This window comes from Miniopterus schreibersii (genome assembly GCF_964146895.1).
Source record: "Miniopterus schreibersii genome assembly, chromosome: 1".
NCBI lineage: Eukaryota > Metazoa > Chordata > Mammalia > Chiroptera > Miniopteridae > Miniopterus > Miniopterus schreibersii.
This window is the reverse complement of record NC_138101.1, coordinates 98,697,279-98,714,381: the sequence shown is the minus strand read 5'-3', so window position 1 is coordinate 98,714,381 and position 17,103 is coordinate 98,697,279.

The following is a 17,103-nucleotide window of genomic DNA, read 5'->3' as shown; positions in this document are numbered from 1 at the left end:
ATTCTTTCTAGAAGCCTATTACAATCACAAAATTCATGGTGAAAGGCATCTTCTATGGAAAACAGCAAAGCAGCTGATTTCCCACAGGCTGATAGAGAGCAAGGTAGTGACAGAGGACAACATAGCACATGTTAACTATAGGCAATTTTCCAGAAACTACAGGAGATCTCATGCTTCTTGTAATTACAAGCCAAGTTTAAACGATTTCTGAATCACAAGGGGTGCCAGCTTACAATGGGTTTACTAACAAAGTAACTAAACTAAACAAACAAAAAAAACTTAGATTTAGTGAAATTCATTTACTTCTGGTTTTTTTTTGTTTATTTGTTTATATAGCAATGACACTGGTAGAGTATACAGTCACTGAAAGAAATATCACCCGACACACACATGCCCTAAAGAACTGTATTCCTAAAATGGTCTTCATTTCCTGATGATGAGTAAGGTTTGAGGAAGAGCTGCGTCAAACCTTGACATTGTAGTCTGCAGACACACCACCAAGGCCCGAAGCCTCTAGCTTAAACTAGTCAGCACAAATGAAGAAGTGAGCTTGAACCAAAGAGTACAAATATGTGACTGCTACACAATCTTGATACAAAATGAGGTGCCTGACTGTCCATTTTAAATCCACTTTAATGCACTTTCAGAAAACTCTTAAAAGAATTATCTGTATTTGTAGTGCCTATTTCTCTCCCTTTCCACTCTTTCTTCAACCCATTGAAACTTTTTGCTCAATTATACTTTTAAAATAAATTTTAATAGGTGACCAATGACTAACATGTGGCTTAAATGCAATGGGATATTGTTTAATTCATAATTTTGTTTTATTTTATTTTTTTAAACATATCTTTATTGATTTCAGAGAGAGGAAAGGAGGGGGAGAGAGAGAGATAGAAACAGCAATGATGAGAGAGTCATTGATCAGCTGCCTAGCCCGCAACCCGGGCATGTGCCCCGACGGGGAATCGAACCCCTATCACCTGGATTCTAGGTCGATGCTCAACCGCTGAGCCACGCCCGGCTGGGCGTAATTTTGTTTTAGAATTCTCTCTTCTTTCTGTTGTTCTGACACAATCCTCAATCAATTATTTCCCTAGCTCCACCCACTTTTTTTCTGCTTTACCAATTTCACTGACCTGATGTTTAGATTCAGGATCCTAGTACACATGTCAGCAAATGGCAGCCGAGAGTCAAATATCAGCTTGCTTCCTGATTCTGTAAATAAAGTATTATCAGAACATAACATGTTCATTAGTTTATGTATAGTCTATTGCCAATTATACACAACAATGGAAAAGTGTGTAGTTGTGAGAGAAACCATATAGCCTACAAAGCCTAAAATATTATATGTATGATAGTCCCCAAAAATGTATACACACTCATTTCTGTAGATTCTTTTAAATTTTGAAAATGAACTGTATGTTAATAAACAGCAACTTTATAATCATTCAAAGTGTATACATTTTGGGGGGATATCATTATATATATATATATATATATCCTTTCACAGAAAAAAAAATTGTTGACGCCAGTCCTAACTACTTAACTATAGATCTTCAGTCATTTTCCTGATATTTTTCTAACTACTAATTTTTTTACCAGAGATCACACTGATTCCCCTGCTTTCTATTTTATCTGTGAACAAAATGACTTTCAAATTTATATCTTCAGGATAGAAACACCTCAGGCTTTCAGACCTTTATATCAGCTGTATATAGTTCTAATGGAATGTCTCCCATATATCATAAACTCAGGTTCAAAACTGAATTTAAAATCTTATACATATAACCCTGCCCTCTTCAATTTCTTTTCATGTTGAACAGCTCTACCAATAATTTAATTACTCAAATCAGAAACCTGTATCCACAATATCTCCTGCTTTTTATACCAGTCTAGGGTAAACTGTATGAATTCTCATCAGTTCTACATTTCATTTTATTATTATTTTTTTAATCTTTATTGTTGAAAATATTACAGATGTCCCCTTTTTAATCCAATTGAATTGATCCCCTCTACCCTGCATCCATCCATCTCACCCCCAGGCCTTCCCCAGACCAGCGTCTGTGTCCATGGCTTATGCCTGTAAACATATAAGTTCTTTGATTACTCTCTCCCTGCCCACTCTCCCCTCCCACCTTCCCTTTGAGATCCCTTAGTCTGTTCCATGCTTCTATGTCTCTGGCTCCATTTTGTTCATCAGTTTATTTTGTTTATAATATTCACATAGAGGTGAGATCATGTGGTATTTGTCTTTTTCTGACTGGCTTATTTCACTTAGCATAATGCTTTCTAGTTCCCCCTATGCTGTGCCAAAGGATAAAAGATCCTTCCTCTTTAAGCTGCATAGTATTTCATGGTGTAAATGTCCCACAGCTTTTTAATCCACTCATCTACTGATGGGCACTTGGGTTGGCACATGCCCGGGTTGCAGGAGGCAACTAATCAATGATGACTCTCATGTTTGATGTTTCTGTCTCTCTCCCTCTCCCTTTCTCTCTCTGAAATTAATAAAGATATATTTAAAACATAAATAAAAATAAATAAATAAAATTGCACTATCTCAGTTCTACATTTTAATATCTCTAAAAGCTATCTAGTTGTACCCATATCTATTTACTCCACCTTCATATAAGCACCCCTCATCTCTCAAGTCCGCAATTGCAATAAACTTCTAACTGGTCTCCCTGCATCCACTTGTGTTTTTACTACTTTATCTTCTCTTTATAGAACAAGGGGATTTTTTTCAAAACGTAAACCTAAGTATGAACTGCACATTGTAAGATGTGGTCATGGTTGACATGTTTACGGTTTACAGGCCTACATGTGATGTGATTTTTATTTTGTTTCCACTATGGCTTAGAGGACTCAGATATTTAGTCAATCTCTTAAATAATTACACACTGATAGTAAACCTTTAAACAATGACCTAAATTGTATAGTGATATACAGCTACATACTGAGTTTAAATTCAGTGCATAGCTTACACTCCATTCACAGTGGAATGCTTTATTTATAAAACCAAAATACCGATGCAAACTATTGCAACAGGCATTCTAAATTCCCCAAATTAAACCCTTTTGGATTAACCTCAGCAACTCTACCCTTTCAGTCCTGTACTTTTGTAATAAGCTATTGCATGTCAAATGTGAATGTAAAGGACTTAAAGACACACACCCCACCCCCACCCCCAGCATTCTGTCCACAGTTTCTGGTAAGAGTTTTAAGTGGACTAAATCTGGTACTTATCAGTCTAGCTGCCGCCTCATTTCCCCTGGATCCTGGCATATAACTTTATCTGTGTAAACCTGTTCCTGAAATCCCACATCATTTTCAGAAAATAGCAGGTTCTAAATCACACATTGAGATCTGGAAGAGTCTCTCCAACAATTCCACAAAATAACATTCCATTCTATGTTACAATGCCAAAAATGTGTAAGTCATAAAATTAGTTTAAACATGTATCCTTTGTTACCTATGCAGAACCATCCAACAGAAACAGAAAATTAATGTATAAGCTAAACATATAATATGAAAATTGTAATGATTGCTTTGGGGAAACAAAATAAGAAGAAAAGAGATAAGGAGTGCCTACTCTTAAATGGTGGATGAAGAATAAAAGATGTTTATTAAAGAGGGGAATATATGCCAGTCAGTATAACACAGACTATGAGCATTTTAGAGTGTTCGGGGATATCATGGAGACTAGTGAGTCTAGAGCAGTTTGACCAAGGGGGAGACTAATAAAAGGGCTCACAAGAGGCAAACAAGATAGGACAAATTTTGCAGGGACTTGTAGGGTATTTTAAGAACACTGGCCTTTCTTTTTTGTAAGATGAGAAGTTATGGGGATATTCAACAGAATACTTTAAATACGATATGTTTTTTTAAAGTATCACTGTAAACTCTATATAGAGAAGAGTCTGCAGAAAGATTAGGGTGGAACCAACAGGGCCAGTTAAGAAGCTCTTGCAGGTGTCAGGATGGCCAATTGGTCTAAGGAATCAGACTCAAGTGACAAAAGAAAATTTGACTTTGGGTGATGAGCACACATTGCAATATACAGGTGATATATTATAGAACTGTACACTTGAAACCTATATAATTTTACTAACAAATGTCACCCCAAAAAATTTACTGAAAATAAAAAACTAGCTAATAGTAATAACCCTTGATTTCTAGTCCCAGGGACATGTTTAGTGAAAATAAAAATAAAATTCTTTGGGGCAAGAAAGCTCCCACAAGTTCTGTTTGAGAGATGACAGTGGTTTATAACATGAGGCAGCAGTGGAAATGAGGTCAAGTATTTATATCTTGGATACATTTTGAAATTTGGGCCAATAGGACTCGCAACTAGAATAGATGTTCAGTACAAAATAAAGAGCAAACGAGTTGGCATAAGGAAAATGGAAGAAGGAATCACACAACAACAGGAAAAACAAATCGTGGGAGGAACAGACTTGTGGGGAAGGTAAAGTTTTATTTTGAACATGTTAATTTTGAGAAAAGTATTAGATCTCTATTAGAGATATTGCATGTGCTTTTGGATATGAGAGTCTAATGGTCAGGTGAGAGCATCTATATGGAGATATAAGTTGAAGAGTCACTAGAACATAGACGATACTAGAAGCCATACGATGAAATGAAATTGCTGAGGGAATGAGTATAGATAGAGATGGTGAGAGGACAGAGAACTAAGCACGGGGCCACTCAAATATTAAGAGTAGTGGAATGAGGAGGAACCTGCAAAGGAGACTGTGAAGGGACAGCCACTGAAGTAAAAGGAAAACCACGAAGCCATGGAATCTCAGAATACAAGGGGAAGTAAACATACAAGGTATCCAAATTGGAAAGGAGGAAGTAAAATTGTCATTATTTGCAGATGACATAATACTGTACATAGAAAACCCTAAAGACTCCATCAAAGTACTACTAGATTTGATAAACGAATTTGGTAAGGTAGCTGGATACAAAATCAACATCCGGAAATCAATGGCATTCTTATACACCAACAATGAAATTTCAGAGAGAGAAACTAAAAAAGCAATACCATTTACCATTGCAACTAAAAAAATAAGATGCCTAGGAATAAACTTAACCAAGGGTGTAAAAAACCTGTACTTGGAAAACTACATAACACTGAAAAAAGAAATAGAGGAAGATTTAAACAAGTGGAAGAATATACCATGCTCATGGATTGGAAGAATTAATATCATTAAAATGTCTATACTACCCAAAGCAATTTATAAATTTAATGCAATTCCTATGAAAATAGCAACAGCGTATTTCACAGACCTAGAACAAACATTTTGAAAATTTATATGGAACCAAAAAAGACCCCGAATAGCTGCAGCCATCTTGAGAAAAAAGAACAGAGTGGGAGGGATCACATTACCGGACATCAAACTGTATTACAAAGCCACTGTAATCAAAATGGCCTGGTATTGGTACAACAATAGGCATATAGATCAATGGAACAGAACAGAGACCCCAGAAATAGACCCACACCATTATGGTCAGTTAATATTTGACAAAGGAGGCAAGAACATCCAATGGAGAAAGGACAGTCTCTTCAATAAGTGGTGCTGGGAAAATTGGACAGATACATGCAAAAAAATGAAATTAAACCATCAACTCTCACCATACACAAAAATAAACCTCAAAATGGATAAAAGACTTAAATATAAGTCACGAAACCATAAAAATCCTGGAAGAAAACATAGGCAGTAAAGTCACAGACATCCCACGTAGTGGACTTTTCACTGATACATCTCCTAGGGCAAGAGAAACAAAGGAAAAAATAAACATATGGGACTACATCAAACTAAAAAGCTTCTGCATAGCAAAAGAAAACAGCCTCAAAATACAAAGGAACCCCACGGTCTGGGAAAACATATTTGCCAAGTATGTATCTGATAAGGGACTAGTTTCTAAAGTGTACAAAGAACTCATAGTGCCCTGCAAGAGAAAGACAAATAACCCAATTAAGAAATGGGCAAAGGTCCTGAATAGACACTTCTCCAAAGAGGACATACGGATGGCCAAGAGACACAGGAGAAAATGCTCAACATCGCTAATCATCAGAGAGATGCAAATTAAAACCACAGTGAGGTATCACTTCACACCTGTCAGAATGGCTGCCATCAACAAATCACCAAAAGACATGTGCTGGCGAGGGTGTGGAGAAAGGGGAACCCTGGTACACTGCTGGTGGGAATGCAGACTGGTGAAACCACTATGGAAAACAGTGTGGAGGTTCCTCAAAAAATTAGAAATGGAGCTGCTGTTTGACCCAGTGATTCCACTCCTAGGAATGTATCCTAAGAATCCTGAAACATTCATCAGAAAGAATATATGTACCCCGATATTCATAGCAGCACAGTTTACAATAGCTAAGATCTGAAAACAGCCCAAGTGCCCATCAGTAGATGAGTGGATAAAAAAGCTGTGGGACATTTACACCATGGAATACTAAGCAGCTGTAAAGAAGAAGAATCTCGTACCCTTTGGGACAGTATGGATGGACCTAGAGAATATTATGCTAAGTGAAATAGGCCAGGCAGCGAAAGACAAACATCACATGATCTCGCTTATACGTGGAATCTAAAGAACTTAATAAACTGATGAACAGAATAGATTCAATGACATGGAAACATAGATGAGACTGACGAATGTCAGAGGGATGGAGGACGGTGGGTGGGTGGGTGGAGGGGGAGAGAGTAACCAAAGAATTTATATGCAGATATGCACAACCCAAGGACATGGACAATGGTGGGGAGAGGGGCTGGGGAGGGGGAAGAGACAGGGTAGAAGGGGTCATTCGGGAGAAAAATGGACATCTGTAATATTTTACATAAAAATAAAATTAAAAAGAAAAAAGAATACAAGGGGAGCATGGGTTTCAAATAAGAAAATGTGACCTCCTCTTAAATCTGCCTGATAGGTCAAGTAAGATAAATATTAGAATCACCATTGGATTTAACAACAGGGAAATCATTCATCATTCTGAGAAGAGCTTTACCAAGAAGTGGTGGTTAAAAGGGCCTGATTTAAATAATTTGTGATAAAGTGTAGGTAACAATTTGGAGTTGTTTTGCTGTAAAGTGATAGGTAAAATGGGTCAACAGCTGAAGGGAAGTGTGGGGTATTAAGAGAGGAATTTTTCTTTTAAGAACTGAACCATATTTAATTACTAATAAAAATGCTTTTGCAGAGAGGGAAAATTGATGGTGTGGAAGACAGAGAAAACAATTGCCTTTCAGTAAGTGAGAAGGAGCTTTGGGCTACTGAAGTAGTAGGGGTATTGTTATTAGATAGAAATATGGAAACATCCACATGACTAGGAGGAAAGGCAGAGCAAAAGATCATGAGAATAGGTCTGAGTGTGATATCTGTTACTACAGGGTGGGGCAAAAGTAGGTTTACAGTTATTCATATGGAAACTAATACAATAATTAATAAATAAAACAAGAATAAACTCTGTGTTTCACCTATGAACAACTGTAAACCTACTTTTGCGCTGCCCTGTATATTGGAGGAGCTTTCCAAGTTCCCTTCTCAGTGAAACAGGAAGAAAAATTATCAGCTGTGGAACACAGTGTGGGAGAATTGTGAAAGACTTGAAGAGAGAGGATACGATATGAAAGTTTTCTAAAAAGATGAGAAAATATGGTATTAATATTATCTGGTGGCATTGAAGACCCATTGGTAATTAGTATTTGGTTTTCTTCTAAGATGAGTTTTCCACATACATACCAAACAAGGAAAGGACAAGGAATTTTAACAATTGTGCAAGCAAGTAATTATAATGATGGCCCATGGGATCTGTGATGATGGGGACATTCTATTTTTGCTCAGCTTTTATAGCAATGAGTAAGCTTAACAATTTTTATTTATTTGGGCACTGTCATGTGCTTATACAGTAAGAAGTTTTCAATAGGAGAAGCAGATATGTGTAAAAATAATAAAAAACACAGGGTTACTCTGTGATAAGCACTACAAAGGAAAGGTTGTTTATGGCATCATATGATAAGGGGATTTGAACATTTTGGAAGGCCAGGGACCTCTTAACTTTAGAATTTGGCAATTGAGTTGTAACCTAAAGAATAAGTAGAAAAAAAAAGAAGGCAAGGGTGAGGGAAATGGAGTCCCAGACATGGGAAACAGCATGTGCAAATACCCTGTGGTAGGAAAGAGTGTGGCAGGTACAGCGAAATGAAAAGCAAAGCTGGGGCTTTGACACTGAGAAGGACACATTTCAGGGTGAGGCTTAAGACATAGAGAAAAGCCATGTAATGAAAAGCCTTATAGTTAGTGTTAGCATATAACTTATTGTCCCAACTATACACTAACAACTGAGCTAGGGGGATGTCAGGAACCAGGCTGAAAGACAAACAAACCTGAGTTCCAGCGGTGGGAATTAAAGAGACAAACACAGCTATGGGGTCAGGAGGGCTGCCCTCCAATGAGGTGCAGCAGCAAATGGCTTCAACGCCTTTATTATATAGTGAGTAACAAACAACTGGTAAGGAGGTGAGGGTGATACAAAGTAGTTCTTCCCAGGCTGCACAAACACACTTTCAGAGTAAACATCCTGCCTCCTGCATGAGCTCAGACCTTTGTAACTATCTTCATTTTGGCTCCTCACAGGAACCTCCGGGGAGGGTTGAGTCCTTGGCTCCAGAGCCTCAGGCTACGTGGACTGTGTCCAGACCCATAGCAGGCTCTCAATATCAAGGGTCATTGTGGGGAGGGTCGAGTCCCTGACTCCAGACCCTCAGGTGGCGTGGACCATGTCCAGACAGGTCACTGGCTCCCAACAGGGGGATAACAGATATAAACTAAGACTGCCTTGTACAATGCACTATGTATAGTCACCTTACTCCTATATTATGTACAGGATTTAAGATTAATAGAAAACCATTGAACATTTTTATGAAGGGAGATGAGATAAACATACTTGAGTTTGAAAAGGACACTTTGGCCATAGTGTAGGGATAAAAATGGATAAAATGCAGATTGGCTTTCTAAAATTAATCTAGGTATACCATGCAGGAAATACTAAAAAGGGGCTAATGGAAATGGAGAGAAAGGATCAATTCAAAATATATTCATGAGACAAAATTGACCCAACTTCACATAAGTGTGGTGTTGGAAGGTGCTCAGATAGACTACTCTGCTTATGGCTTGGATAACTGGATAGGTGGTAGAAATATTACCTGAAATGAGAAATATTATTAGAGAATAAAATTCAGAGAAATTTTTAAGATCAATTAAAAAGGGTTAAGTTAGTGGTATAATTGAGATATCCCTAAGTACATATATCTATTAGGCAGTTGAATATACATGTGTAGCAAATGAACACAAATTTTATGTTATTTTAATTTTACCTGCTTCTGATATCAAATTCCCAAATCTAAAGAGTAGAAATTTCCAGAATGCTAAGAAATTTAATCTCTACTATTTCTGATATTCCCCTTGAATATCAGGTTTTCTTGCCCTGTGCCTCACATGCTTAACCCCTTCTTCCCTCCTCTTCCACCACACACCCACACTCCAAACCTCAGGCAACCTCAGGTTTCTTATGTTTCTATAGTTTTGCCTTTTACAGAATGTCACAGAAGTGGAATTATTGAGTAGTGAGCTCTTTCAGATGGGCTTCTCACCTAAAATATGCATTTAATTTTATCCATGATTTTGCATGGCTTAATATAGCTTACTCTTCTTCTTTTTTTTAAAGATTTTTAATTGATATTTTTAGAGGAGGAAGAGAGGGAGAGAGAGACAGAAACATCGATGTGAGAGCAACACATTAATCCGTTGCTTCCTGCATCCTCCCTATCAGGGATTGAGCCCACAACCTGGTCATATGCCCTGACTAGGAATTGAACCCGCAACCTTTCCGTGCACAAATGATGCCAAACCAACTGAGCCACACCAGCCAGGGCTAACTCACTCTTTTTTTTTTTAATCACTAACTAATATTACATTATTATGTAACATATTTATACATACATTGGTACTCTAATATATATTACAGATTTGTAATATGTATCACAGTACAGGTGTATAAAATTTTGTTTATTCATCGATTGAAGGACATATTATTTCCAATTCTTTGGTAATTTTTAAAATACTTTGGTGATTATTAATAAAGTTTTTACAAGTATCAATGTGAAGGTTTCTGTGTGAACAAACATTCTTTAAGCAGTTGGGTAAAACTCCTGGAAACATGATGGCTGAATAGCGTAATACGACTATATTTAGCTTTGTAAAAAACTGCCACTGTCTTCCAGGGTGGCTATACCATTTTGTGTTCATTCCCACCAGCAATGAATGATAGATTCTGGTGCTCCCTATCCTTATGAAGAATCATTTTGTCAATTTGGGGGATTTTACTCTTTCTCATAGATGGTTAGTGAGATCTTGTCTTAATTTGCATTTTCATAATTTCAAATGATGTCAAGTATCCTTTCATATGCTTCTTTGCTATATGTAAATCATCTTTGGTGAGGAAGATACCTGGGGTTTTTTGCCTGTATTTAATTGGATTATTTACTTTCTTATTATTGTGATTTAAGAGTTCTTTATATATTTCGGATACAGATCCTTTATCAGATATGTGTTTTGCAATTGTTTTCTCAAAGTTTGTGTGTATGTGTTTTAAGCTTTTTTTAAAAATATGTTTTTATTGATTTCAGAGAGAGGGAGAGGGAGAGAGAGATAGAAACATCAATGGTGAGAGAGAATCATAGATGGGCTGCCTCCTGCAAGCCCCCTACTGAGGATTAAGCCTGCAACCCAGGCATGTGCCCTGAGCAGGAACCAAACTGTGACCTCCTGGTTCATAGATTGATGCTCGCCCACTGAGCAACACTGGCCAGACTCAAAGTCTATATTTTGTTTTATTATTCTCTTCACAGTGTCTTTCAGGGCACACATATATAATTTTAATAAAGTCCAAGTTGCCAGTGTTTTTTTCCTTCATGAACCATGTATTTGGTATTGTATCTAAAATGTCATTCTCAAACCCAGGTTTTCTATTAGTTTCTATCACCTTCTATTAGTTTTATGGTTATAGGTTCAATTTTTGCAAATGGATGTTCATTTGTTTAGCACCACCTGTTGAAAATACTTTTCTGTTTCCAATTTTCAAGGAAATTTCAACTTCCTTGAATTGACTTCACTCTTTAGAAGATCAGTTTAATATATTTGTGAAGGTCTGTTGCTGAGCTCTCTATTCTAGTGCATCAGTCTATGCATTATTTTATTTTATTTGGCCAATATTACACTGTCTTGAATAATTACAGCTTCAGAGGAAGTCTTGACATCAAGTAGTGTGACTCATCCAACTTTGTTTTTTCAGTGCTTTTTTCACTATTCTATGGCTTTCCATATAAACTTTAATATAAGTTTGTTACTATCTACAAAACAGCTTGCTGGGAATTTGATTGGCATTGTATTGACTCTGTAGACAAAACTAGGAAAAATTGATATTACCAATATTGAGTCTTCTGATCTATTGGAATCATTTATTTGAGTCTTTTTTTACTTCTTTTACCAGTATGTTGTAGTTTTTCATGTTCAAGCTTTGTATTTTGTTATATTTACACCTTAATATTTCATTTTTAGTGTTACTATAAATAATATAATTTTAAAATTTAATTTCAAATTATAATTATCAATGCTGTTATACAAGAAAGCAATTGACTTTTGTATATTATCTTTGTATCCTTCAACTTGCTATACTTATTAGTTCCAGGAGTTTCATACGTCCTGTGATATTTCTAGACAATGTATAAAGGCAGTTTAATTTATCCCTTTCTAATCTGCACACCTTTTAATTATTTTTCTTATGCACTATCTAGGACTTCCAATAATGTGTTTAATAGGAGTGATCAAAGAGGACTATTGGCCTTGTACTTGATCTTTGGGGAAAATCATCCAGCCTCTCACCATTAAATATGTTATTAGCTACAATGTGTTCAAGTGCTACTTTTCATTTGTCATTACTGCACCTTTTAAGTAATATGAGATTTGGGGAAAGTAAAAACTGTTTAAAGATTTAAACCTTAACAGCAGTTTAGCACAGGATGTTATTTGAAGTATATGTGTAACAATAAACTTTATTGGTCTTATATTTGTCCCCAAAATTACTTTAAGGTAAAAATTTCACCAATTGTTCTTTCATTAAATAAATATTATTCATTTAGTAAGTACCAGGTAATATATATTAGGGACATAACTCTTGTCAAAACCAATATAATTTTTTTCCTCAAATTTTGCAGTAAATACATAAAAAGGAAATAAGCTCCATTAGTCTGTATGTCTGTATGGTGGTTACCAGAGGAAATGGAGGGGTAGTAAAGGGTAAAGGGGTCAAATGTATGATGAAGGAAGAAGATCTGATTTTGGGAGTTGGGCAACAATGCAATATACAAATGATGTATCACAAAATGTACACTTGAAACCTATATGATTTTATTAACCAACATCACCTCAATAAATTTAACTTAAACATTTCTCCATGTAAATAAGTATAGATTGAGAGTATTATAATGTATAGATATATTATAATTAGAAAAATAAAAAAAGGAAATAAGCAATTAAAATATAGTCTAAGTGCTTTCAAATAAAAGATAAGAGCTCAATTACATGACTTTCATTTTATAAAATATTCCCAATGATTAAAAACTACATGGAAAAATCACAAAAAGCCATATGGGAAAGTCTTTTCATTTACAAAAATAAAGATATATGTAATATTATATTATGTTGAAATACAAAATATATATTAGGAAGCCAGTATAGTTTAAAATTATATGTTATCATCTCACTAGACTTTATTTAATTACATAAGATGTGTTAAAGAAGCAAGATAAAGTAATTATATAGATACATAACCAAGGTGTATAAAAATAGTTTCAGTTCTGAATTCTATTAGCCAATGTAAAATAAAAGCCAAAACCAATGATATGTTTCACATTATTAGAAAGGCAAAAACTGACCAACTATACAAAAAAAAGTTATATTTTAGGGCTAAAGATATGTTTCATATATTTTTAAAGGACCAAATATTTTTCATTGTACATACTGTACTAAATTGCATGTTACTGTTTGAACTATACTTAATGCACATTGGTCAATTGTTGGGATAAACTTTAAAAAGAAAATAATATTTGAGATATTTTGCATGTTCATAGATTTTAAAATATATAAATATAGATATAGGTATAAGTAGAGAGAGAGAGGAGAGAGATAGAAATCATAGAGGTAGAGATAGAGAGACAGAGAGACAGAGACAGAGATAGAGATGATAGATGATATAGACTAGAGATATAGAGATAGAGATGATGATAGATATAGAGATAGATAGAGTTAGAGATAGATGATAGAGGTGGAGAGGTAGAGATGAGATAGATAGAGATAGAGATGATAGATAGATGACCTGATTGGGCCATCACTTAGAATGATAGGGATACATGGTTGTTTGAGGCTTCTCCAAGGAAGTGAACATTAAACAAAATTTGCAAAATGAGAATAAACCCATCATTGAAACAAATAGGCTAACATATTAAAGAGCTTAATACATTTCTGGAAACTAACAAAAAAAAATTAACACAAGTGAGATAGTGATAACTGATGCAGTCAGAAAATTACAGGACCTTCAGATTATGCAAAATAGTATAGGGCATGGCAGGGAGTTTAAATTTGTTGTAAATAATAAAGAGTTGGATGAAATTAAGCAAAAATATGGCATACTCTTATCCATATACTCTGAAAAATGAATGGAGAATGATGGTGGTGGGGAGTTGGGAAGGAGAAGAGGGGATACAAGTAAACCAAATATTCCTGGTGAGAGATAATGGTTGCTTGAAGTTGGGTGGGGTCAGTGAGGACTGAAAAAACTGTTAGAATTTTTAAATGTATGTAAGGAAATACCATTGTTCAGGCTTAAATAACTAGATAGGAGATTATTCCATTAACTGAGCTATGGAATCTTGGGGAAAGTTTAGGTTTGGAAGTGAGGGAAAGGAGACTCATGAGCTTCAATCTGATATATTAAGTTTAAAATATTTCTGAGAGATCTGAGAGTTCAAGCAGGCAATTGTACAATTTGAGGGAGTCATCAGGCTGAAGAAATTAAGTTGAAGTAATTAGCATATGTTTGCCTTTTAAAGACATGAGAGTGGATGATACCACCCAGAAAAAAGAGAGCTAAAGTAGAGAGCCCACAAATGAGACTTAACTTACTCCATTCAGAGGCCATATGGGATTGGAAAAGAGAAGAGATCGAGAAGCTGTGGGTGAGCTAGAAAGAATATTCCAGTGAAGAGCGTTCCAGAAACAGAGAAAAGAATTTCAATCATGAAGGAGTGGACAAATATGTCAGATGTTCCTTAATCACTGAGACAAAATAAAAAGAAGCCATTGTATTTAGTCACATAAGAGTTTTCTGACTTTGAATTCCTCAATGAAAGAGAAAGAAACTTGCCCCAGCTGGCTTGGCTCAGTGGGTAGAGTGTCGGCCTGTGGACTGAAGGGTCCTGGATTGGATTCTGGCCAAGGATACAGACTTTGGTTGAGGCTCAATCCCCAGCCCCTGTTGGGTGAGGGTGAGTGTGGGAGACAACCCATCAGTGTGTCTCTCTCACATCAACATTTCTGTCTCTCTCCCTTCCACTCTTTCTGAAGAGCAATAAAAAAAATATCCTCCGGTCAGGTTTAAAAAAAAGAAAAAGAAGTTTCAATAGAGAATACAATGGGTTGAAATAATCACAGAGATAGAGGGTTTTTTAAAGGAGCTTGCACATAACTCTCTAAAATGTTTTTTTTAAAAAAAACAACAAATCTTTATTGATTTCAGAGAGAGGAAAGAAGGGTGAGAGAGAGAAACATCAATGATGGGAGAGCCATTGATCGGCTGCCTAGCCCGCAACCCGGGCATGTGCCCTGACAGGGAATCGAACCCTGATCTCCTGGATCCTAGGTCGATGCTCAACTGCTGAGCCATGCCAGGCCGGGCTAAAATGTCTTTTGCTCTAAAAGGAAAGGGAGGTGATATTAAATGAATGAGGATAAAGGATAAAGCATTTTTAAAAATACATTCTGCTTCCCATAACAAGGGTGCTGTCTAGGCTAGTACACAAATGTCATCTTCAAATATATTATATGGATAGGTTGAATATAAAGAGATTATAATTGAAATTCTTATGTGACAAAATTTGTGAAATTCTGAGATATACTTTTTAAAATTTAAGTATTTCCAATCCTATATATTGACTAAAACTACTGTAAAATGAGGTTTGCAAAGTATCTAAGATTTCTGTTCACAATAGGATTAATTCTCACTAAAAAAGTATTTTTGAGTAACTAGTGTATGTGAGCACTGATCTGGACACAGCAACTGTAACATCAAATCACCAAATATACAGGATGAAATGCTTATTATACTCACAAAGTTACACATTTTAATGTTCACATAGGCCTGAAGGGAAGGAGAAATATGGTTACGCTCAATCAGTCTACTTTCCTAAATCACTAAGACTCATAAATCCTTCAGTACTATAAAAATATCATATATCTGCAATAATAAAGAGTCTATAATTGTTGTAAAAAAAATCAATCAATGGAACAGAATATTTAGGCAATAAACAATAAGAAATGATCAATGTAACAATATATGTAGATAACAAACAAAATATAAATAAAATACAAATCTGCCAAAAGCTAAGAAGCAAATAAAGAATATGAAAAATGAGGACAGAGAATAATGCATGCATAAGGATTTCCAAGGGGGAAGCTATTTAATTAAAGTGTTTGGAAATCTAATTTTTAAATGTTCTTTTTATTTGCCTACTTAGGATATTGCAATTTTATTTCCTATTGATCAAATAGGAACTCTTACAATAGTTGAAAAAGAGCAAATGAAATATCAACACCCAGTGAAAAGGGAAAACACCTATTACTTCTCAGCCACCTGTGTAAAAAGAAGAGGCAGAAGTTAAGTCTTGTTAAGTATGCATCAGTATTGAGTTGTGGTTACTTTTAGATCAAGCACAGTTTTCGCTGAAAGGTGTTCTGATTAGTATTTACATAATAGATGGGCATGCCCCATATAGGTTGATATTAATTCTGTAACTCATATCTCAAATTTGGAAACAAGTTTTTCAAAATTATATTTGAAAGACCTGGGCATGCTTTCTGTAGTAATCCCTTCCGGTACTAGAATATAAACATCTCTGAATTCACATAATAATAAGATGTGTTGCTCTGTATACAAGGGATTCAGTTATTTCTACAATGTATAACAGATATTTTTAAATTGATACTTAAAATAGGTATTAAATTATAATAAAAAGGTTACAAATATTTTACTTGAACAAGATAAAATTACCTAAAACAAGAAACCAATATAACAAAATTATATCAATAAAAATCAAGCCCTAAAAGTTAAAAATCCTTGAGTGATTACTGTATTCCAGATATTTAAGTTAATATGTCTAGTATGTCAGGGAAACTCCTGGATTTTGTATGTTACTACAGAATAATAATAATAGTACCCCATACACTGTCAAATTTGTCACCATTTAGATGATAAGCTGTTTAGCAATATATTTAATTCCTACTGAATAGGTACAGTATGGTTATAATTATTCTCTTTCTGCCTCAGAATAATGCATGCATAAGGATTTCCAAGGAGGAAGCTATTTAATTAAAGTGTTTGGAAATCTAATTTTTAGATTAGAGGCATAGAGAGAATTTGACCAATGTCCACAGAAGTGGTGAAGCTGAGTTTCAACCCTGTGGAGCGATAAATCTTCCCTGGGTTTCTCAATGCTCCTCTAAAATGTCCTAGCCTGCTGACTGCTACACCAAAATGTATATGATGTAAAAACAGAGAATGTTTGCCTACACTTCATCTAGAAAGATTTATTTATTTATTTATAAGGATTAGATCTATAGCAATTTGTTTCATTAATTACGCTGATCCAAATGGATAGTAAAATTTCTCTGGACCCTCCAAGAAGACCAGTGGTTAAGTCTATGCTAGATCCTTAAGTTAAGCTCTCAAGGTGCCAGTACACAGAATGAATTTCAAGGTAT